Genomic DNA, 23977 nt, shown 5'->3' with positions numbered 1-23977 from the left:
CAGAGGTTATGCCTTCCTTATCACACATCTGCCCAAGGTTAAAGAAAACTGTATTTTTTTCTCGTGTTTCCTTTCCTCCTCCTCTTCTCCTTCCTTTCTTTCCTTGCCTTTTTCTTCCCCATCCTTCTCCTTTCTTTCCCGTCCTCTTTAAATCTCTCCCTTCCTCCTTTCTTCTTTCCCTCCATTTTCCTTCTCTCTTTAAACTTTTCTCTCTCTTTCTCCCTCCTTCTCGCTCTTCCTTCCGTTTCTTCTCTCTCTTTCCATCTCCCTTTTCCCCCGTCTTGCAGTCTTCATTCTCTTCCCTCCTTTTTTCTCTCATTTCTTTCTTGTTTTCTCTCTCTTTCTCCTCCCTTCTCTCTCTTCTACCTCCCATTATTTTGACACTTTTGTCTTCATCCTACTTATAATCTCTCTCTGTCTGTCTGTCTGTCTGTCTCTGTCCCTGTCTCTGTCTGTCTGTCTGTCTGTCTTTCTGTCTCTCTCTTTCTCTGTCTGTCTGTCTGTCTGTCTGTCTGCCTCTGTCTGTCTGTCTGTCTGTCTGTCTCTCTCTCTCTCTCTCTCTCTCTCTCTCTCTCTCTCTCTCTCTCTCTCTCTCTCTCTCTCTCTCTCTTTCGTACTTTTTCCTAATAGAGAGAGAAATTTCTCCATTAAGGAATTGATCGTAGCCCGTCGTGAACCCGGGCATTATAAGGGTTAGGTTGAACAGCAGATGAAACAGCATTGCTTATACCGTATGTGGGGTTATGAGTTTCTGATGGCCAGAGAGTGAGGAGGGTTTAGGGCCGTGATATGGGTGGCACTGTAGGATTCGTAACACTCTTTTCACGGGGATTTTTAAAAATGTTTATTACATCTTTACATATCCTTGTTTTGCATGTTATTTACATCCTTTTAGTTACAGTGGGGCCTCAACAAAGTAAAGAGGATAACGATGTGCAGTATATAAAATATATCCCTGACGAAGAGACACAACGGTGTTTTCTGCACCAGCACGACCTGGGGGATGTGTTGAGGGGTGGAGACGAGGGTCTGGATGTACAGTACAAGTCTTTTGTTGTAGATGGCTGTATACGAATGAATGGAAGTGTAAAATGTAGCTTCACCTTAAGTTACTGTCTAGCTCCCCGGCCAAAAGGAATCCTGTATCTCTCAGTACACCACTGTTGTGTAATCTTAAGCTTTAATCATTCAGTACGATGACGCCTGCTTCAGGTTATATTTTGCTTCCTTAGATTCATTTGTTCGGATTTGGGTAGGGGTATCATAGTCTTTGACGAAATACAATATTCTGGACCTAATCCTCCTGTTCTAGGTTAAATACGTAAAGCCCCGTTCACAAAATCGTGAGATAACTGCTAAGGCGAGCACTCAGCCCTTACCACTCTTGCTTGACGGCGGGTCGCTGCTCAAACCACCGCACCAACTCAAACACATCGACTCTGGGAACAGAACACCGAGTCTCGAATATTGATTCAGCACCGTGACTTGGGGAGGATATTAACATAATTTCCGGTTTCCGGTACTACAGATTGATAATAGTAATGGAGCAATTGTGAACATACTACACGAGATACATAAATTCTACAAATAAACAAATTATTTTGAAGGCAATAGTTTCACTGTTTCCGAACCAGAGATTTTATAATGGAGTCAATAGTAGGGTCACCCCTTCCCCCAGCTGGAGATAGTTCTCCGTTATATTAGATGACAAAGAGTAATGGAAAGAATGCATGTTTATTAACTTTACCCCAAAATAATATTGGTAAACGTAGCTATACTTCAGAAAACTGTGAGGACCCGGAGAGGGAGAAAGAGAGAGGGGGGGGGAGGGAAAGAAAGACAGACAGACAGACAGATCGGGCACATTCAGTATTAAACGTTCCTGTTAGATGTATACCTCCATAGTCTCCTTTTGTCTTCCATTTGACGAAGAATAGGAAACTGTATCGGTGCAGTATATATCAGTCCGAGGTGGTATGACTCAACGATAGTTGTTTAGTTTCACAAACTCTGCACGATAATAACCAGGCGAGATACAACTTGCTGAGTAGAGGTTACTATGGCATCCATCCAGTTAAACTACGGACATTCAGTGGGCTGAGTGATTTTATGTTTATATTGGTTACATAATTATATTACCAAATACCTGAGGACTCTGTCCCATCAACAATAACCGGAGACAGTATAAATGAAACGACAGTATGAGTACCAAACATAATGAAATAAGTAGTACTGTATGATTCAGTAATATCGTCATTATGTTGTTATTGCCAGAATAATTCGAGGGTCCCTTCAACAACCCAAATTAACAATGGCATGATCAACCCGTCTCTTCCTTGTATAACATAATTTGATTATACTAACCTTGACCGCGCAAGGTTCTACGATAAATTTCCCCATCCCTCACTAAGCTTTACCTTGTATCCCTGTGTGGGTTTTAACCTAATACTAATGCCTGGTTAGTGATTTAAATGCGTAATTGTAATATTACACGACTCTTAGCCAGATGCGACAAATATCATGTAATTATAAGAGTTTAACTGTTTATCGCGTTGCCATTATTTTATTCTCGGTTCTTGCCTTCCGTCGTAGATACTGGGCATTAGTTTGACCATGCTGGTGAATGAATATTTCCACCCATTACTGAATAGGTGACTAACCAAAACCAGTAAATGACATTGGGTAAGTGGAATATGGGCAGACATTTCCCGAGGTTCACGCACCAAAGAGATATGGAAATTCATCTGGGGCACTAGGCATCCAAAGTCATTTAACAGTGATGGAATGAGCCGGGATTCTGGGGGATTGAATGATGAGTGAATGGAAGCGTGGCCCATTTGAACTGGACATATATGGGCTGTCTGGACGTTGCTACTCCTCACCTTGCCATTGGGTGGGAAAAGTCCGGATGATGATGATGATGGAATAGGTATAATGTGTGCTACCCCAACCGCAGAAAAAGTTTACTAAAAGCGGTGGGATGGGAGCCCCCATTTACGAGCTGTGGAGCCTTAACCTACTACAATAGTTACGGTGACCTAAACCCAATGACAGATTTTGTATTGTCTTTACTCACACCAACTGCCATTAGAACCTACCCAATTTCTCAAAACATTTCACACACATTTTTTGTATCCTCTGGCTGTGGTTTCCATATTTGTTTTTCATAAGAGTATGCTATCTAGACTGAGTTATAGTTATTCACTTGCCCGTGTACAAGCAAGGAGCGCTTCGTTTGCCTAACATTCTCCACTAAAGCTTTGTATTACCATGCATACATAGAGATATGGATGTATGCATATATCAATAATTACCATACTAATGTTTTAATATCACATACTGAATTATGACAGTGTGATAGTATTTAACATGGATACCGGGAAGGGATACACGAAACAAAACCATGAACAATTGGGAACTAAATATACTAGTTCTACTAGGTATTTATACACTGTATGCATAATACATAATACAACTGAACAATGATACATTGTTGTAACCATTACAAATCACATCCCTATCACTTAGTACCTAGTCCAGCCCCCCCCCCCCCGTTATCAATCACTGCGTTCAGTCTGTTTGGCATAGACGAGCCCAGATCCCTAATAAATTGTGGCCAATGTCTGAGGCTTTCCCACTGGGCGTTGACGTGGTTTAATAGTTGTTGCCTCGTTATCTCCTCTCCTGGTTCCCAGGTGTTCACCATCTCAGCCCAGACATGTTCGATAACATTGAGGTCTGCTCCCTTATTGGGCCAGTCAAGAAGTTGAAGGTTGTCCTGCTCGTCCAGCCATCGCTGAACAGCATGGGCAATGTGCATGGGGCTCCTGTCGTGCATGAATATTATCGGCCCATCAGGGAACGGAAACCTCCTTTCTCGCAGTGATGGTAGAAATTCCTCCACTAATAACTGGATGTATTTCTTTGCAGCAAAGCGACCCTCGATGTAAAAGATGATGGTTTGGGCACATGGAGAGAATGGATAATGAGCGATTGGTGAAAAAGATAACTAGATCTGATGTGAGAGGTGTAAGGCTGAGAGGGAGACCACGAATAGGATGGATGGACAGTGTGAAGAGTGCGCTGGATGTGAGAGGGATGTCTGTTGAGCAAGGAAAAGTGGTTGTGCATGACAGAAATAAATGGAGAGAAACTGTGAATTAATAAATGATGACACAGCCTTGAAGGGATATTCTCCTGCATTTGGTCTGATCAGCTAGTCAGGTCTGGTGCTGGTAAGGGGATGGGTCTATTATGATGTGGCAGGGGTAAACCAGCTCTGCCGTTGGGCCCTGTTGCTGATGTCACTGATTGCACTGCGCAGTTGACCCTCGTGCGGTGTGGTGCGGTGAGGATCTGTCCCTTCTCCCCTTTGGGGCTAAGATGCGAATGAATGTGTTTGAGTGGATGAGTAAATGGGGAGTGTGTCATCTTGTCTAGGGTACCTTCCTTTCCTTGGGGGAAGCAACCTATGTATATAGATAGATAGACTAGTATTTAATGAGACATGGTTATTATGTCCCCATTCAGTGATCCTAGATAAGTCTTGATTTATGAATATGGCTGTACTAAGTTGTGAGTTAGAGATATTAAACTTTGTGAATGGGTTTTTAAGTGCAAATGAAGTGTGGAGTGTTGAGCCATCTGCATATGAATGGATCGGATTATAGGTGAGAGATAGATCATTAAAATGAATTAGGAATAGGGCTGAAGCCAGAACTGATCCTTATGGCATGCCAGCGTTAATTGAGTGGAAATTGGAATATACATCATTTACTTTTATCTTTCTGTCACTGAGATATGAGGAAATCTGAGGAACAAAAGAAGTTAGTCCATGACAAGGGAGTTCAGATAGCAGGGAATAGTGCCACACTTTGTCAGAAGCTTTAGAAATATCACGGGCTACTGCATGAATTTCTCCACGTTGATCAATTGACTAATGGATGGTGTGAGTCGGGAGATTGAGTATATCAATGGTGGATCTTTCATGGCGAAAGCCATACTATCACTATTTAAGTTGTTGGATTCAAGATGTTTAGCTATGCGCCTATTCATTACAGTTCCAAATACTTTACCAAGAGAAGACGTGATAGCTATTGGTCAGTAATCAGAGGGGTCAGAGGAACTTCTTTTCTTCAGAATTGGGTGGATATTGGTTTCATTCCGAGCATTAGGGAATGAAGAAGTACATATGCATAGTCTGAATAATTTAGCTAGAACAGAAGCAAGTCCTGGGGAGCACTTTTTCAAAACAATTGGAGGAATTCCATCTAGACCTGGAGTTTTGTTGGTTGGTAACTTGTCTAGGATGGATTTTATGTATCTCTTGTATGCTATTTTTATTACTTTTTTATCGAGACAGTTGACAAAAATAAAACATACAAGGATATTAAAGAGAATTGTGCAAAATAAATCACTAAAGAAAAATTGTTACCATACTCAATACTTATAAGTTTTCTGGGTCCACCAACAATAGAGCACTGAGCTAGGAAACGTGTTCACTATCATCACTTTCACGGTTCTTCCACAGGGTCCCACCCACAAGCCATATAAACACCCTCACTAGTAGGAACAGATCAGAATGATCTATCCCGAGCGTGATACAATAGGATGGTAAGTATTAGTACCCTTGTGACAGGGGACGTGTGAGGGTTGCAGGGGACCAACATTTTGTTGGGAACACTGCACCTCGAGAATGAGCTTTATATCCTATATCCAGAGTCGAATGTAAAACAAACTATAGGGGCACTCAGTGGAGCGCATCTCTCCGACAAGGGCAGCATAATTTCCAAACCACTCTTCATATTGGGTTACTGTTTCCCAAAAAGTGTTTTCCGAATCCAGAATCCGTAATACGATCCGGATCGGTCCCAAAAGTTAATAAATTGTTCCCTGGGACACGGGCTATCTACCCACCAAATTTGGTCTAAATTTCTCTTTTAGTTTTTGAGTAGTCCTGCTCACAGACAAACTATTAAACAACAAACAGGGGTGGAAACATACTCTCCTTGTAGGGGTGAATAAACAACAAAACAACAGCAGATAAAAGAATGGATGGATAACAGCAGTTAAAGAAATAAACACAAGACAATAGGCACCTTTGATTACTGCACCTCCCTTGCAATATTGTAAAAGGAAAGAAATAATCATTTATGGCAGAGTAGGAGGGCCAAACCTAATGGTTTCCAACCACTGTAAACTCTGGTTTGGGTGAAGATCTACTACTGTGCAAAATTTTGCGTGGCTACACAAAATGTTTGGCGTTGTCCCCAAAGGGCAGTCCCCCCCACTGGCAGTGGCCATAGGGGGACCCATCCTGCTTAAAATGTGGTTGGCCTGATGGTCTACAGGTATGTATAATTTCGTGTTCCCAGGTTTAAAACTATAACTGTGCATTAAGGTTTTGACAATGACCTCCAGGAGCCGCCCCCCCATCCCCCCGGTGGGAGGAAACCTTGACGGGTCTCATCCTAAATGTGCCGTCAGCAAACGTCTACCAGTGTGCACAGTTTTGTGTTCTTAACCCGCCCCGTCCCGTTGACGTATGGGTACGTTGCAACATTTTGCATTTGCCAGTCCCGGCGATGTACTGGTACGTCGTGCAATTGCAAGGTCCCTAATTTGCACAATTTTCAATTTTCGCACGTGATTTTTCGTACGTTTACACGGGACACCTTCCTCTATTCCTCTACAAGATGCCAAGCAGGGACAATGCCTTACACCACATAACCTCCCCCCTCCCCCCCTCATGCCATTGTCTCGGCAATTCACCTGTTACCAGTGACCTGGCCAGTAAAGATATTCAGGGCCAGAGTGATTCCCCAATTGATGACAATGTGGAGGACAAAGTTTACATAGCATTAGAAGAAGAAACAGTCAGAAATAATGATCAGGTAATGTGGCAAAAGAAGGTCAGGTATGGTGATTAGTTAGTGAGTGGAACAATGCTTATAATGCCTATATTACTGCTTGAAAACTAATATACTCTCATACTACATATAAATTCGTACCAAGTAAATAAATAAATACCGTTTATGAGTTGTGTGAAATAGTTACCCTCCCATAGAACTCGTTTCCTTTGGTGCCAGCCTGTTAGAAAACCCAGTCAGGTAAGGAGGTATTCCTACCGGGATCGAGTATTTTAAACCTCAGTTGAGCGATTTCTCTATGAATTTTCGATGTTTCTCACCAAAAGCAGAGGTTTTAGCCAAAAAAAACTTTTTCGAAAATACCTTGGGATTGGGGGATGTCGGAGGTGCCGAAAACCTCAGGACGTGACGGGTTAAGGAAAGAAGTTTAGCAATGTCCCCCGAAGGGCTGCTCCCCCCCTCCCTGTCCAAAGGAATCTCACCCTGCCTAAAACGAGGCTGAGATAATTGCCTATCAATACAGAAAACTGTGTTTTTTAATTAAAAATCATGGTCGTGTTTAATGGCTTTGCCAGTACCCCATAAAGCTGCTCCCTCTCCTGTGAGGAGCCATCCTTAGTGGATACCTTTTATTAAAACGTGATAGGCTGAAAATCTATCAATATGCGGAGATTCATATTCTTCAGTTTAAAAGGTTTGCCATATATAATGACTGTCTGAAACTAGCAAGGGACAACCCCCTGTGAAGAGCGGTGTTTCGAGGTCCCATCATGCTTAAAACGTGGCATGGGTGATGCTCAACCACTGTGCGAAAGTTCGTGGTCCTAGGCAAAAAGATGACCATGTCTAACGGTTTTAGGTGGGCCGTCTCGGGCCCGCCACCCCTGTGGCGTCCCTTGGGATTCCACCCTGCCTGTAACCTGGCCGATGGGGAGGTCTATCATTGTGCATTTTTTCCAGTGCACCTCCCATAATGTCTGGACCCCATTCTTCAAGAAAGTATAGTAACTCTGTGGGTGAGTACGTGAGTGAGCAACACATTTAGAGTGAAGCAATATATTTGACTGCCCCAGTGTGTGTAGCAAAAATGACTGAACAAGACATCTGATGTTCATTCTCTTACCGTCCATTTAGGCCAGGATGGCGAAGGAATGGCTTACTACTCCGTGATCAGTCAGTATTTGACTGTCTACCGATTTAATATCAAAGCCCTTACTGTTCCATCAAGAGTGTAGGGGTCCAGGGCTAAGGTACTTAGTCCAGACATTTAAGGCGAGAGTGAGTAGTCGCTCACTTCTAAGTGCTAGTATATGAACAATAGACCCTATCCACCCTCCAAAAGCAAATCCTTACCGACCACATCTGACACCTGGACTGAGTACACCACCAAGCACCTATTAAGTGATACAGTTGCTTTCCAACACAATATTTATTTATCTATTTATTTTTTCTGTGACAAAAGAATCATTGGTTTGTCAAAGTGTAGATTCACATGAAGGTAACACTACGCCAGGTTAGTGGATGGTGGAAGTTCACACCTACCACAGCAAAGGACTGGCCATTAAATAAAACTGCCCTAAGTGAGTAATCTTTTGTTCCGGGAAATTGTACCCAGACAGAAAGTCAATGACTCTTAACTCGTCCGAGGTACAGTTGGTTCTCGTTTATGTAATCAAAGGAGCCAAAGTCCATTAATCCTCTGTCTTCTCGGCGCCAACGATATGCAGAAAAGACTGACACTAGAGATACCAACTGCAGAGATGAGGCGTCAGCGACAGCACCCACAGACGTGAACTAGCGGCCGTACTTAAGAAAAATCTCGACTAATATCAAGGATAATGAGGCTTCCAAAACAACTACCTATGAACAGAAATAGTTTTATTTTTTCGTTCTTTGTCAAACATGCGCTGTAGTTTGGAAGTGAAATGTATGGTGAGTGAATGAGTGAAAACAAGCACACTTAAAAGCAATCTTATACACAATCAAGCCCCCTCAGTTCACTGAAGTACTTTAATATTATTCTTGTTATATTCAGATGAATATACTAAGATTAGGGAAGAAAGTCAGGATGTGGATTAATCAATGAAAGTATTATATAACCCCTGCAGTAAGCACAAATAAAATCGTCTGGAGACAGCAAGAGATGAATTCAAATCCATCATCGGAGTGCATGAGGTAAGCTCAAAAGAGTTATAAATGCAGCAGCAGTTCGTTAGCGACTTGACTGTGGACGGTACTGGCTGGGTCATGCTCTAGATTACCTTATCGGCACAGGCGACAATACGACAGTGTGAGGCGTCACTCTGATGGGAGAGAGGAACATAGAGTGACAGAGGAGAAAAGAGGTGTTGGTGAGTGGAGAAGAAGGTGGTGGAAGAAAGAAGAGGTGTTTGTGAGAGGAAAAGAGAGTGATAGAAGAGAGAAGAGGTATTTGTAAGAGGAGGAGTGACAGAAAAGAGAACGGGCGTTGGTGTGATGAGAGAATGATACAAGAGAGAATAGGTGCATTGGGGAGGAGGAATGATAGAAGAGAGAAGAGGTGTTGCTGTGAGAAGGAGAGAGCAATAGAAGAGGGACGGGATGTTAGTGACAGGAGAGAGTGATAGAAAAGAGACGAGGCATTAATGACAGGAGGTGAGAGTGACAGGAGAGAAGGGAAGTCTTTGAGAGAAGGAGAGAGTAATATAAGAGAGGTGTTTTTGAGAGGATGAGTGATAGAAGAGAGAAGAGGTGCTCCCGACAGTAGGAATGAGTGACAAAAGAGAGAAAGGGTGTCGGCGGGAGGAGTGGAGACTGATAGAAGAGAGGATAGGTGTTGATAAGAGGAGGAGAGAGTGAGAGAAGAGAGGAGAGGTGTTGATGAGAGGAGAAGATAAGGATAGACTAGGGTAGAGGTGCTGGTGAGGGGGGAGAGAGTGACAGAAGAGAGAATAGGTGTTTTTGAGAGACGGAAGAGGAGGAGGAGAGGGAGGAGGAGGAGTAATAGAACAGAGAAGTGGTGCGGCTGAGAGAAGGCGAGAGTGACAGAAGAGAGAATAGGTGTGGATGACAGGAGTGACATAGCGGAAGAGATGTGGAACCCTAGATAGGTAATCTTCAAAATGTTACATATTAGGTAACGTGGGGTCTGACAAAAAAAAAAAAAAATACTTCCGTTTGAGATATTTCAAAATGCTTCAATACACAAATAATTCAACCCCTTATCTTTAAATAGGGCCAGAAAAAATAAAGTTTAATTGAAAAAATATATATTTTTTTAAAGTTCATACAAAAATGAATAAATTTTAGGTATGCAACTTTTAAAATTAAATCTTGCAAAATTGAAAAGTAATATCATGATTCCTTGGGTGGCCTGCAGTAGACCGATGTTGGGACCTTTTGTATACAAAAGGAGAAAGACAGCAAATTGAAATAAAAAAAATCACAAGAGGGCTCAACTAGGTTACATTATAGGTAATCTGGGGGTCTAACATACCCCAGTGGCTCTATAGAGCAAAATCAGAGCCAGATACAGCTATGACCCCATGTAGACCATCACTAGGCAGGAAGGTAATGTGACGGACTGATCTGTAGACCTTATGCTCATATTTTTAAAATCAAATTTCGGGGACTGGGGTTTCTGAGACCCCGCATTCACGTGGACTTAGGAGGTTCCCATATGTCCATTAACCCCAACCTGACAAAGATCTTTATCCCCTTCCGTCGTAGTTGATGGACAAATGTAATCAGACTGGAGAGAGAATTTGACTACTAACAATGACTACTACTCCTGCCTCATTATTAAGGCTCATCAAATTCCATGCAATCTTGAAATAGTATTCAAGTTGTGAAACTAATCCAGTTCCGTCAGATAATCACAAACTTAATCATTCATTCATTTATTCATCATCTAATCCAGTGTTGCCTCATGAGGATCGCAGGAGCCCGGGGCTAGGCAAGTTGGTACTGACATTTAAGATGAGACCAGCCTCATTCATCCCTGAGTGGCATTACGTGAGCAATAAACCCAAACCATCCCGTAGATATAAACCTGCACCGGCTCAATCCGGTTGGAGAGCCTTAATTACCCACTAAACCACCAGGCACCATAATTTGGTTATATGGTTACCACCCAGCATAGTAAATGGTTTCCTGGTGTACAGGAAACCATTTGTCTTGTCACTCAGTGTATAGTCACCCGTAGACAAAGAACAAGAAAGAATGAAGGAACGAAACACAGAAGAAGAAGGAAGGAAAGACGAGAGGAAAGGGCAGCCATTCGAGAGCAGCACTGCACCGAGCAGGTGGATGGTGAGCGCCCCCACTTACCACTAAAACTTAATAATATACCAATTATTTTATTGCATGTGGCTCCATAATATTCTTTGTCAACCGTCTCGGTGGTAGATAATTGTTTCACTTTAATTTGGTTCTTATTTTGGTCCTTTTACAGCTCAAGTACTGTAGCTCGGTGGTAGAAAAAGACAATGCTACGACGCTACGTCTTCTCCGTAGCACTTTTTTTTGTAACTAGCATCATATTCTAGCGTTAACCTATTGCCACAACTAGGTACTGAAGATCGAGGGATAATAGTTTAAGATTAAGTATAAAAAATAAAAGTCTAGTTTCATAAGCCCTCGGGTCGAGGAAAAGCCTGAGCTAACCATCTGCCGTTGTAATCAAAGAGGTGGATGGAAGTTTTTTCCTAACATGTGAAACACTGCCAAGGAAGGTAAGATGATCTGTGCCACTTAAGTGATCACTACTATGGTACATTATTTCTCCAATATCGATAATAAAGGACTGGTTATCATATTTTTTGGCCACAACCACAGGGGAGGGGATGGCGACTAATGCCAATGTATGTGTACCTAATTATGTCACCCACTTACCGGTACTCACCTACTTACTGTACCTTTCTGGAGTCTGGGGTTTTTGGGGGTGTGAATTGAAGAGTACAGGGTACTAATGTGAGATTTGGATGTGTCTGGAGTGTGAGGTGTATGGTGTGCCTTTAGTCGATCATGTACTTGCGTCGTGGTGCGGTAGGCAGAGCACTAAGGTGTGTGTCTGGAGCGTGGCTGGGGTTTGTCTGAGATACATATGATAGTTGTACGCGCGAATGCGTCGTGCCGGAATAGCTATAAGTATGAAGTACTGGGGCAGGGGAGAGATCTGAACAATTAACTATACTGGGACAGCCTGTGAGTGACAAGGGTGTCATTTAAGTGCTTAATGAGTAAAGCATTACTTCTTTCCCATAAATAATGTAGGGGTGGGTGCGATTATCAAATGTATCCTCTGCCTTGTTACTATTATCGAGTGTTAGTTATGCGAATTATGTCGGCATCAAAAATACATAGATAACATTTTTACTAAAGACTATACAGGCGTCATATCTCAAACAAATCACCAAGGAAGAAATACCAAGGTAGTGCCAGTACTGATCTTGAAATATTAGAAAACAGTAATTTGTATTCACCTATTAACATTCTGGAAGGTTTGGATTAATATATACCAGGAAGTAGCCTGGGTTAATAATCTCAGTGAGGGATCAGGTTACCTCTCTTAATGACTCTGGCCCTTGATCTGTTATGTTGCTCATAACATCTCTTGAGGTACAAAGTGACCATCCCAGAATTGTACAGAATTAGTTTCTGAGTCACATAGTTGGTGTTGAGTATCTGACTATTTCTGTTTGATTCCCAAACCCATCTTTGCATTCATTCTTTTCACTTCCGCTCTTCTTTTTCACTTACATCCAGAGCATCGTCAGTTTTCATGGTGTTACTTTATGCAACTGAAATGAAGTACTTCTAATGTCAATACAGGCAAACAACTTTATTTCATTCACCTCAGCCTCACTTAAAATTGTCACCCTTCAATTTCATCGATCAGTAAACAAGAGAGTAATATTAAATATGGAGCTAGTCACAAAGCAGTGCTATGGGGACGACGTAGACCTTTAGTATTTTCTTATCCTATCACTCAGCAACATGAAACATGCTACTCAAGAACGAAAATCAAGGTCAACTTGAGTTTAAGAATTATTGCTACATAAGCCTGTTCATCCAGAAAGTGTTTACACCATCCAGTTGACTTTAAACCTATTAATTAATAAGAAATATGTCACGCAATGGTCAGGTATCATTTAAAATTTGATGACCCTTCTTTTCCCTGTCCTAACTGTATATCCTTCCCGTTATCAGATTCCTCTAATTATTTAACTAATCCCTCTTTGTCTTGCCAAGGTCGATGGGGTTGGCTGTGTCTAGGAGAGACTTCTGGAGGGTTGGAGGTAGAATTTAGAACGAAACGGTTATCTGCCTATGCATATTTGCTTATCTGTCTAATAGCCTATCTACGGTTAACTTCCTAAAAGTGGCTAATAGAACGTTAGAGGGTAGCATCTGGACTAGAAAAATGCTGTCACATATCAGGCGATCTATTTATCGTTATCTGTTTATCTATGGCTACCTTTCTTTATCTACTTTATCTATCTGTCTATCTACCCATCTGTCTGTCTGTGGCTCTATTTCCTGACGCCTTTTTTTGGCCTCGATGGAAGGACCTTTAAACATACCTGTCACTGTAATGTAATGACCACTTCTCCCCAACACACCATCCTGCCTCATACACTTCTCCAGCTGTTTGTTTCTCATCTATCTATGGACCGTACCCCGAGTTACAAAGGAGACTTCGTAGCGTCTCTTCCTTAGCGATTTATTTTGCACCTTCTCCAATAATGATTTACGATATTGTTGTAAATTATGTCCATTTAAAGTGACGTACAGTCGACCTAAGAAGTGACGGCGGAGTATCCAGAAGTTTTCGGTCAGCGATAGTGCACATACTCTTCCTTATATCTCTACGAGGTGAAACCTAATACGTAAAACTGTTACAAAAAACAATAAATCAATGCCAAAGTACCTGTATATTTCAAAATTGTAGGAAGCAGTTTGTTAGTTACGATAATAGGAAATCCAAAACGGAACTAATTGAAATTTCACAACTATCGCTCAGGGACAGTCAGGAATATTTTGTGGAGTTCAAACCCAGTATGGTAAAACGCAATAATTTTTTAGTATCGTAAAACTGAACAAAAGGGAGATTCAATAAACAATTAAAATTAGTAATTATTATTTATAAAATAATTTTCGTTACAGTACTATGGACTAATTTAAAGTAATTTATTTCCGTTTCCAAATCTTCATGAACGACGACAGAAAGCGGGAAGGCGGCGTAAGCCAGTAAGCCATTTTAAATGTTTCGATCAACACGCACGAAAGGAGATAACATTTACTCAAAGACATGCAGTTATTATACTGCCTTTGGCCAGTTTTCCATTAAGAAAAATCTCTGGATTATTTAATATAAGGCAGAGGGCTATCGGTGAAGGAAGTATAAAAAAAGAACCTCGAAATTTGCCTAGAGTCGGAGCTCCTTGGAGAATGCTAACTTGTCATAGTCTGATATCCTTAGTGCATAATCGATTAGCAAGAGTAATAAAATGCAGAGGTTCATAAACAAATCACTGAGTTCAAAACTTCCAGATCAGCATTTTTTGTTCAGCAGGACATTACAGTTTATTTAAAAAGACAGATATTAAAATTAAAAGATGGAGTAGAAAGTGCGTGCTTTTGTATTGCAAGAATTTATGAACTCATGTTTTGGTCCTGTTTATTGCCTGGTGTAAGAGAAAAAGGCAAAATCTGTCATACCTCCTTACAGCTAAAAAATAATTTTGCATCAATTGGTAATAAAGTTGCTAATTATAATTACTGCTGGCGGGAGGAAAACGGAATAAAAGGCAGTATGGTCTTGCTGCTACCGCAGGTAGGGCATCGTTACAAAGAATAATTTCATTGTTATGGCATCCTTATTGTTGCTGTATCATCACCATAGCATTTGAAAATAAGGCAGTGTATTGCACTCACAAGAATTTTCCTTAACTGGTCTTCAAAACTAGAGCATCTGTATTTGAAATCCTGTGAAAAATAAATCAGGAACCCGGAGTTATAGGCCTACTGCCCACCGCGCGCGGAGTAATACATTTCACATTCATTTAATCGGGAAAGGTAACTAAGTGTTAACTTCTAATTCTATCACTGCCTCCAGTTATTCATTTTACATCATTCTTAGCGCGATATGATATACTGTATATTTTATTTGATATGACGTGATGAAGGCATTGAATGTTTACCTTATATTCACTGTTTTCATTGAACGTATGGCAGTGTAGAGTGACCGAAGCAATCTGAAACTCTGCCATCACTTCTTGGGGCGACTGTACATTATATGCATGAGAATGGTGAAGCGTAATACGCAAAACAAGTCGTTAAGGATGATTTGCTACAAAGCCTCCAATGCCACTTCGAATATCCCCTCATAACCCATCCATCTGCAGCTCTAACTATTGCATGAAGTCGCTTTCTGACCTCGAAGCATTTGTGTGTTGTTCTCTTCACAGGTCGATCACGAGACCTTTGTGCAGTGTCTCTTTGCTATAGTCTGTTTGCACTTGGGTCTGAGCAGGCCTTGTAAGGTGACGCTTGCGTGTCATATTCTGGGGGAATGTTAATTTGATGCTTTCCTTGTCACTTACCCTGTTTCCAATGCCAGTAATCCCTTGTCCCATATCTCATGTACAATCGGGGACAAAAGTTCACCTAATACTTCACGCGTTTTACTTTTCCGTTTCCTCCGTTGGCTAATGTTCCAGATCTGAAAGAGGCTTGGTATGTGTTTCTGTCCATAGCTGATTCTCTTCGATATGATGAGTCAGGGACGAAAGTGACTGACATGGCCTAAGTGTGAAGTAGACGCAACGGAATTTGGGGAAAATTTTTTCCGTGATTGTTCTCCTCCAACTTACCACTTCAGCCTGTCTTCATGCGCACCAAAATATCAGATCATGATAAGTTTTAAACCTAAACAAACTCTGAAACGTGCCTTACTTGTGTCGACGATGCCCAGGTGGATTAAATCGCTATTACCATACTCATTTATGACATTGTATCACACGTGCATTTGTATCACAGGTAACAGTGAATTTATTCCACAGTTTGCACTCCAAACACAAGGATCTGCCACCTTCATCATCATCATCATCATCATCATCATCTTCTTCTTCTTCGTCGTCGTCGTCTCCTTCTTCTTTGTCTTCTTCTTCTTTTTCTTCTTCAACAGCAAGTCGCAGGAAAGAATGCCTTTCCACGCTGGCGCCGATCAACCCTGACGGAGGACCTGTCCGGCAACACAAATGTCCACCCCCCCCCCCCGCCTCCACTCCCCCAGGTCACTCCCGGTCATCTTTAGATGATGGACTCCAGCGTTACGAGTAGTTACCTGCAGTTTGTCGGGTTCACTCGCAGATGAGCCTGGGGTTGCAACAACACTAGTACTTCACCACCATTGTCATCATAACCTAAAATTTTATTATTAAAGTAGGATGGATAAGATCCAGAAATAAAAAAAAGTAAAAACGGTGAGAGTAGTTAGAAGTCATGGCCACATTTATTTACAGTACACCCATCCTCACTGTCATTCTCCTCACTGTCGTTCTTCCAATCCGGTTATTAAAAAAAAACACACACACTAGCCCAATTTCACACACACACACACACACACACACACACACACACACACACACACACACACACCACCAACACATACGGACAGACTCAACCCTGATAGCCACCCCCCCCCTCCCCTCCTCCCATTAGTCTCTGTGCCTGCCCGACGCACCCAGTTAGGGGTGATGGTGTATCCTAAATGACTTTCGAAATTTCGCAAGATCTCTTCCTAAGCAAATTATTCTCCATATTTAAATTCAGTAGATTATTAGTGCAAATTACTGATACATTAAAGGGAAATGAGAAGCATGCGAGAATTTTATGGTACTGTGTAAAATAGACAAATAAGTCTCCGTGGATGAGGACCTGCGAACCACTTAATGCATTTATAGTACGGCTCTTGATGTCGTGCTCCTGACTCTCTCACCATACACTCTATCCCCTCGGCTTCATCAGAGGGGTATAATTTACCTCAGTGTTTGTGCAACATGGGTATCGGGGTGATTAAGTGGCCGGAGGTGCATTGTGTCCCGTATGTAGTTGTTTACAATCAAGAAATCAATTTATAAGAGCCAACTTGGATAAGTATGCCTAAGGATTGTTTTTTTTTTTTTTTATGCAAGAAAGAAGGAACCAAAGGCCATGAGCCCGCAAAACTGTTCCTTCCAAGAGAAAAACAAAATACAAGAGAGAGCCAAATTCAAGATCCGATCATTTCGAGATGTCTGGATACACTGCGTTTGAAAGACTGGAGATCGTAGCTTCCGTAACAACTAATTTGCAAGAAATTCCATAAATACCAAACTGGCTGGATTTGTCTGAGGAAGGGGGCTAGTATGGGTTGGTTGGGCAGAATTTAATGCCCAGTCTTAACGAAAGCAGAGACTTTTTGTGTTAATGCGGCTTCTGGCCACGTGGAGAGATTGAATGCATGTGAGTGAGATGGTGGGGAGGAGGGGATGGGAAAGACCGAGGATGAAATGATGGAGTAGACAAGCATATAACTGACGAAGATGTGATGTGGAGTGAGGGCAGCCAGATGAAGTGCCGAATAGAGGCAATTCGTTTGTGGCCACCTCTTCTGGTATTAGAGCGTCTGGCAGTCAACAGAAAAATAAATCCAGTCGGACGCCTACACGTATTTCACCTGTGTTTGCATTTGCCTTGATTTCCAGCTTGGCCAATTTATGGCACTAATATGTCATTATTTCGAATATAAAACACTTTTTTTTAGCTGCGATTAACCTAAATCCGATAAACTGTATAATCTTTGCAGGAGGAGGACGAAATTTGTATCCTAGTCTTGCTGTTATCGGAGGATTCTATCAAGCTTATGAGATCATCCTAGTAGTTAAGATGATAACGAAGGCTTTATTCAGTCCCTTTTGTTCAAATGAATATCTCGTGAACTCAGCCAGCGGAGACAGCAAGGGAGATTTATGTTGTGTAAGTTTCTCTCTCTCTCTCTCTCTCTCTCTCTCTCTCTCTCTCTCTCTCTCTCTCTCGTTCAAGGCCGACATTTCAGGTACGTGGACCACGAGAAAGCAAAGTTTTAACAGAAAATCTTTGAGTTTCAAATCAAAGATACTTCACTGATGCAGAATTGCAAACAATATGACATGTACTGAAGTACCATCAAATGAATAAGTCCTGCAGTAATGACAACTTACCTTTGTGCAGAGGCAGGGATTAAAGAATTTGGATCATGTCATCCAAACTCTAAATCGCTCAGCCAAATTCACTCGAGATGAGAATTAATGAAATCCATCAGTTTAGTCGATAATATTGTGGTATGCATGTGTGACGATTAATTTATGCACACTAAGTCCCTCTGATGCTGACTGCTAAAGACTATTCCATCTCATCTGAGAAGTCAAGACCCTTAATTTTTTGAAAGCTGCCATTTGATTGGTTGCCACAGAGCATTCATTAGTAACGATGTATTTTAAACAGTTTTAATGGAAGAGTTACAACAACAGTTTCTGACGATATGATCGCGGGAATTTAATACACACACACACACACACACACACACTCTCTCTCTCTCTCTCTTTCTCTCTCTCTCTCTCTCTACATATATATATATATATATATATATATATATATATATATATATATATATATATATTGTTACATAGCCTATGATTTCATCATCCTTTGTATAATTCTAACGTACAGTATGCTGCATGTTTGATCACGATTCGTCTCGTGGCTTCCATAGTGACCAGGCTTGCGTGTTCTACCTCACTCCCCCCTTCTCCCCCTTATAGTAGAGTAAGTCGTTCTTTCTGTTGTTCAGAGCAGGACTGTCAACACTTCCTCCCCTGTGCCTTCATTTCCGCGTCCTTCTTGCAAGTTGAATCAAGCTCTGCCGGCCCCCTATATAATGAGCTCAGTCTCTGCATTAGTTGCCACTTAGATTCTACTCCTCATTTTTTTCACATCTCTGTCCTCCCCTGTATAGTGTATTATTATTTTTGTGAGTGCTCAGGAAGTCTCCAGCCATCTAGCTGCTGTATAATTTGAGTATAAGTGTTGTTACCATTTTTCTTGTACTGTATGGCCTATGGCATTAATTCGTAGGCCTGGTAAGGTTTTTGTGATTCATGTAGAGTTTTTAATGTCAGCCAGTATTAATAATATTTTGTATCTGTAATAATATTATATCTTACTTTTACTGAGCATTTTTCGGTTTTCTCATTTATCAGGGCTGACTTAGATAAATTTGTTCTTGCTAAATTCGTGTTAATAGAGGCTATTGCAGTTTACCATATATTTAACCTGTTTTTGCCATTACATTATCCTTGTGAGTCCTGAATGTTTAGTTGCTAGTTTGAGCATTAAACTTTAACTTGTAATTTTACCTAAGTCTTTTGTTTTGAACCTGGAACTTTGCGGAACAGTAGTGATTTTAGTATTCTCACTTAAAGTGTTCATTATCTCTCTCTGTTCCGTAACATAAATTTGGCGAAATCTTATCAGGATATTCAGGATATTATCATAAGGATATTGCTTGATATTTTGTGACTGTGATTTATTCATGATGTCTACTATTACTACTCTTGATGAAGCCAAAGATTTTTTGACATATGTGCAAACAGTGTGTGATGTAGAAAACAGAACAAAGAATGAACTTAAGCTTGTTGCTCAACAATTGGGAATTGCTGTTCGCTCTCATCATTCTAAAGATCAAATTGTTGACATGATTAATAAAAGCTTGTTTAATGTAACTCCTCCAGATGAGCAAACGCAGATTGAAATAGCTAAGTTACAGCTAGCCCTGCAGGAGGCTCGTGCTAAGGAGGCTGAGTTTCAGGCTCGTGCTAAGGAGGCTGAGTTTCAGGCTTGTGCTAAGGAGGCTGAGTTTCAGGCACGTGCTAAGGAGGCTGAGTCTCAGGCTCGTATTCAGGAGGCACAGGCATAGGCTCAGACACAAATTCAACTTGCTAGGATTCACGCAGACCATGAGTATCGCATGAAACAAGGTGGAACTGGATCATCTAGCTCTGATGATTTTGATGTGGCTAAAAATGTTAAACTTGTCCCTCCTTTTAATGAATCTGATTTAACAAAGTACTTTCAGTTGTTTGAGAGGGTAGCTACAGGTTTTAATTGGCCCCAAAAGTATTGGCCAGTACTCCTTCAGAGTGTTCTCACCAGTAAAGCTCAAGTAACTTATGCATCTTTGCCTCAGGATCAATCTCATAATTATGATGTAGTGAAGAGCTTGATTCTTAAGGCCTATGAGCTTGTTCCTGAAGCCTATAGAGTAAATTATAGGACAACTTATAAGCAAGATAAGCAATCCCATGATGAGTATGCAAAAATCAAAGAAGATCTGTTAGAGCAGTGGTTAAATTCTAAGAATGTAAATTCTGATTTTGATAAATTTAAGCAGATGATTTTGCTGGAGGACTTCAAAAGATGTATTAATAAAGATGTAAGCCTATATCTTGATGAGAAAAGAATAGATAATTTGTCTGATGCTGCAGTTTTAGCTGATGAATATGTTCTCACTCACAAGAGATATTCTAAAGAAAAAAGGAAAGCTGAGAGTAAGTACGTTGCCTCTACTCAGAGTACAGGTAACAGGAAAGAGAATAAAGATGATGTCTCTCAGGAAGTAAATACCAGCTCCACCTCTAGATTTCAGAAAAGTAAATGTACCTATTGTAGTAAGCTTGGTCATCTATCTATATCTATATACCTAGGCTGCTTCCCCCAAGGAAAGGGAGGTAGCTTGGTCATACTAAGGAGAAATGTTTCAGGAGACAGCGTGATGTGAACAAAAAGGAGTCTTTAAATATTCAGTCAGTTGGTCTAGTGTCCACCCTTGAGAGTTCCAAGAATTCTTTAACCGAGTTAACTGAACATGCTTTGAGGGGTAAATTAAATTCTCATGATGAAGCTCCTCTTTTGAGCAGTAACGTGGGTGACACTCTCAAGAGTTCATGAGCTAATTTCCTGTCTGAAGGTTTTGTCAGTCCTCTGGACAATAATGACAGGAAATCAGTTAAAATATATCGTGATACAGGTGCTTGCCAATCCCTTATGCTGACCAGTGTTCTAGGCTCTAATGTTAATTCCTCTGATGAAACTGTAATCTTACAAGGTGTAGGGAATAATTACTTCTCTGTCCCTCTGTGCAGAGTGAATTTAGAGTCTGGTTTTGTTAATGGTTCCGTTATGGTTGGGTTGGTTGAGACACTCCCAATGTCAGGTGTAACTTTCTTACTTGGAAATGATATTGGTGGAAGTCGTGTGTTCAGCTCCTCAGTTGTCTAGTGAGCCAGTGGCTGCGGCCCAGGATTGTGATGTCCCTGAGGTGTTCTCTGGATGTGCTGTCACTAGGGCTAAGTCTAAAGTTACTGGTGACTTAGAGGATAATGATGATGATGATGTTATCCTAGCTGACACTTTTCTTGCTAATTTGGGCCACTCACCAGATGAGGCAGTACCCCGTAGTGTTGATAATTTGTCTCGTCAAGAGTTGGTTGAGTTGCAGGTTGCTGACCCTGAGTTGAAAGGTCTAGCTAACTCTGCTTGCAGTGAGGAAGAGTCAGCTGGTGCTTCTACTTGTTATTATATAAAGTCAGGAGTACTTATGAGAAAGTGGAGACCCCCAACAGGATCAGCCGACTGTGAATGGGAGGTTGTACATCAAGTTGTCATCCCTCATGTTTGTAGGCAGGATATCACTAGAGTGGCTCATGATTCCAGTTTGGCAGGACACCTTGGAGTGAAGAAGACTGTGGCATGCATTTTGAAACACTTCTACTGGCCAGGTATCTTCAGAGATGTTTCCTGGTATTGTAAGTCTTGTCACACCTGTCAAGTTGTGGGGAAGTGTAATCAGACCGAAAAGGTTGCACCTCTAGTTCCCATTCCTCCTTTTGAGGCGCCATTCACCTGTGTGTTGGTGGATATTGTGGGCCCTCTTCCTAAGACTTCTTCAGGATTTTCTTATGTGTTGACCCTGATTGTTATGGCTACTCGTTATCCTGAATCCATTCCACTTAGAAATATCTCAGCAAAGAACGTGGTTAAGGAAATGCTAGGGTTCTTCACCAAGTTTGGTCTGCCCAAGGAGGTACAGTCCGACCGGGGAAGTAATTTCATGTCAAACGTTTTCAAGCAGTCTCTGAAAGAGTTGGGCATCACCCACATCACGTCTTTAGCTTATCATCCCCAGACCCAAGGAGCGTTGGAGAGATATCATCAAACACTCAAATTGATGCTCAGGAAATACTGTTTGGAACATCAGAAAGACTGGGATAAAGGTCTTCCATTCGTTGTATTTGCCGCAAGAGAATCTCCAAATGAATCACTGGGCTTCTCACCCTTTGAACTACTGTTTGGCCATGAAGTAAGAGGACCCCTTAAGCTACTCAAGGAATGCTGGCTGTCGGAGGAAGATGACGTCAACCTGCTGGAGTATGTGATGAAGTTCAAAGAACGGCTGTCCACTGCTTTACAGCTGGCAAGAGAGAATTTAGGAGCTGCTCAGGAGAAGATGAAGACTTTGGTATGATAAGAAGTCCAGATTACGCCACTTTCAACCAGGAGATCAGGTTTTGATTCTGCTACCGGCGCATGGGCAACCTCTTCAAGCCAAGTTTAGTGGTCCTTATTTCGTGGAGAAGAAACTCAGTGATGTCAACTATGTCATCGCCACACCAGATCATAGAAAGAACAAGCAACTTTGTCACATCAACATGCTAAAGTTATATCACAGGCAGGACGAAAATAACCCAGTCTGCACTGTAGCTGTTCCACCCGAGTCTGCAAGTGAAGTTCTCCCATGCAGCATGAGCCTGAGTGATAGTTTGGGGAAGAATCCTGATATCATGAATGATCTCCAGACTAAGCTTTCTCATCTAGCTCCTGAAGAAAGGCAGGAGTTTTCGGCATTACTGCAGGAGTACCCGCAAGTGTTCCGTGCCACTCCAGGAAGAACCACTGTGTTGATGCATGATGTCGATGTTGGAGATGCAAAGCCAATTAAACTGCCTCCTTACCGTGTGAACCCAGTGAAAGTTCCTCTCATCCAGAAGGAGCTTGGCTACCTGTTGGACCACAAGATGATTGAGCCCTGTCAGAGCTAGTGGAGTTCTCCTGTCACTCTAGTCCCTAAGCCAGGTGGGTCACAGCGGCTTTGCATCGACTACAGACGTGTTAATCAGATAACCAAAACAGACACTTACCCTCTCCCTCGCGTGGAAGATTGCATAGACAAGATCGGAAAGGCTAGGTATATAAGTAAGTTTGATTTGTTAAAGGGATACTGGCAAGTACCTATGACTGAACGTGCTAGGGAGATCTCATGTTTTGTAACACTAGGAAAGACTTTTGCATGTTCTGTAATGCCATATGGTATGAAGAATGCACCAGTCACTTTTCAGAAGCTCATGAATGTTGTAACAGAGGGTTTGGCAGGGTGTGTTGTTTATATTGATGATGTATTAATCTTCAGTGACAACTGGAAAGATCACCTATGCCATGTCAGCAAATTTCTTGAGCGTTTGTTTCAGTCTAATCTTGTAGCTAATTTATCAAAGTGTGAGTTTGGTCAAGCTAAAGTTCAGTACCTTGGGTACGTAATTGGTGATGGACACGTTGCACCACCAGGAGCTAAGATTCAGGTTATAAGTGATCTTCCCAGACCTAAAAGTAGGAAAGAGCTACAAAGATTTTTGGGAATGGTAGGTTATTACCGGAGATTTGTTCTTAACTTTTCAATTCTTGTATCACCACTTACAGACCTACTGAAAAAGGGAGTTAAATTTGTCTGGACCGATAACTGTGAATCCTCTTTCAGTAAACTTAAAGCTATCCTATTAAGTCAGCCAGTGCTCGCTACTCCAAATTTTGCTAAGCCTTTTAAGATGGCTGTTGACGCAAGTGATACAGGAGCTGGGGCTGTTTTGCTGCAAGAGGATGATCAGAGTATTGAACACCCTGTATCTTATTACAGTAAGAAGTTCCCTCCACCTCAAAAGAACTACTCAACTATTGAGAAAGAGCTTTTGGCCTTGATTTTGGGTTTACAGCAT

This window comes from Coenobita brevimanus, chromosome 59, assembly GCF_032717465.1.
Source record: "Coenobita brevimanus isolate Jiangsu-jjx chromosome 59, ASM3271746v2, whole genome shotgun sequence".
Classification (NCBI taxonomy): domain Eukaryota; kingdom Metazoa; phylum Arthropoda; class Malacostraca; order Decapoda; family Coenobitidae; genus Coenobita; species Coenobita brevimanus.
This window is presented reverse-complemented; position numbering follows the sequence as displayed.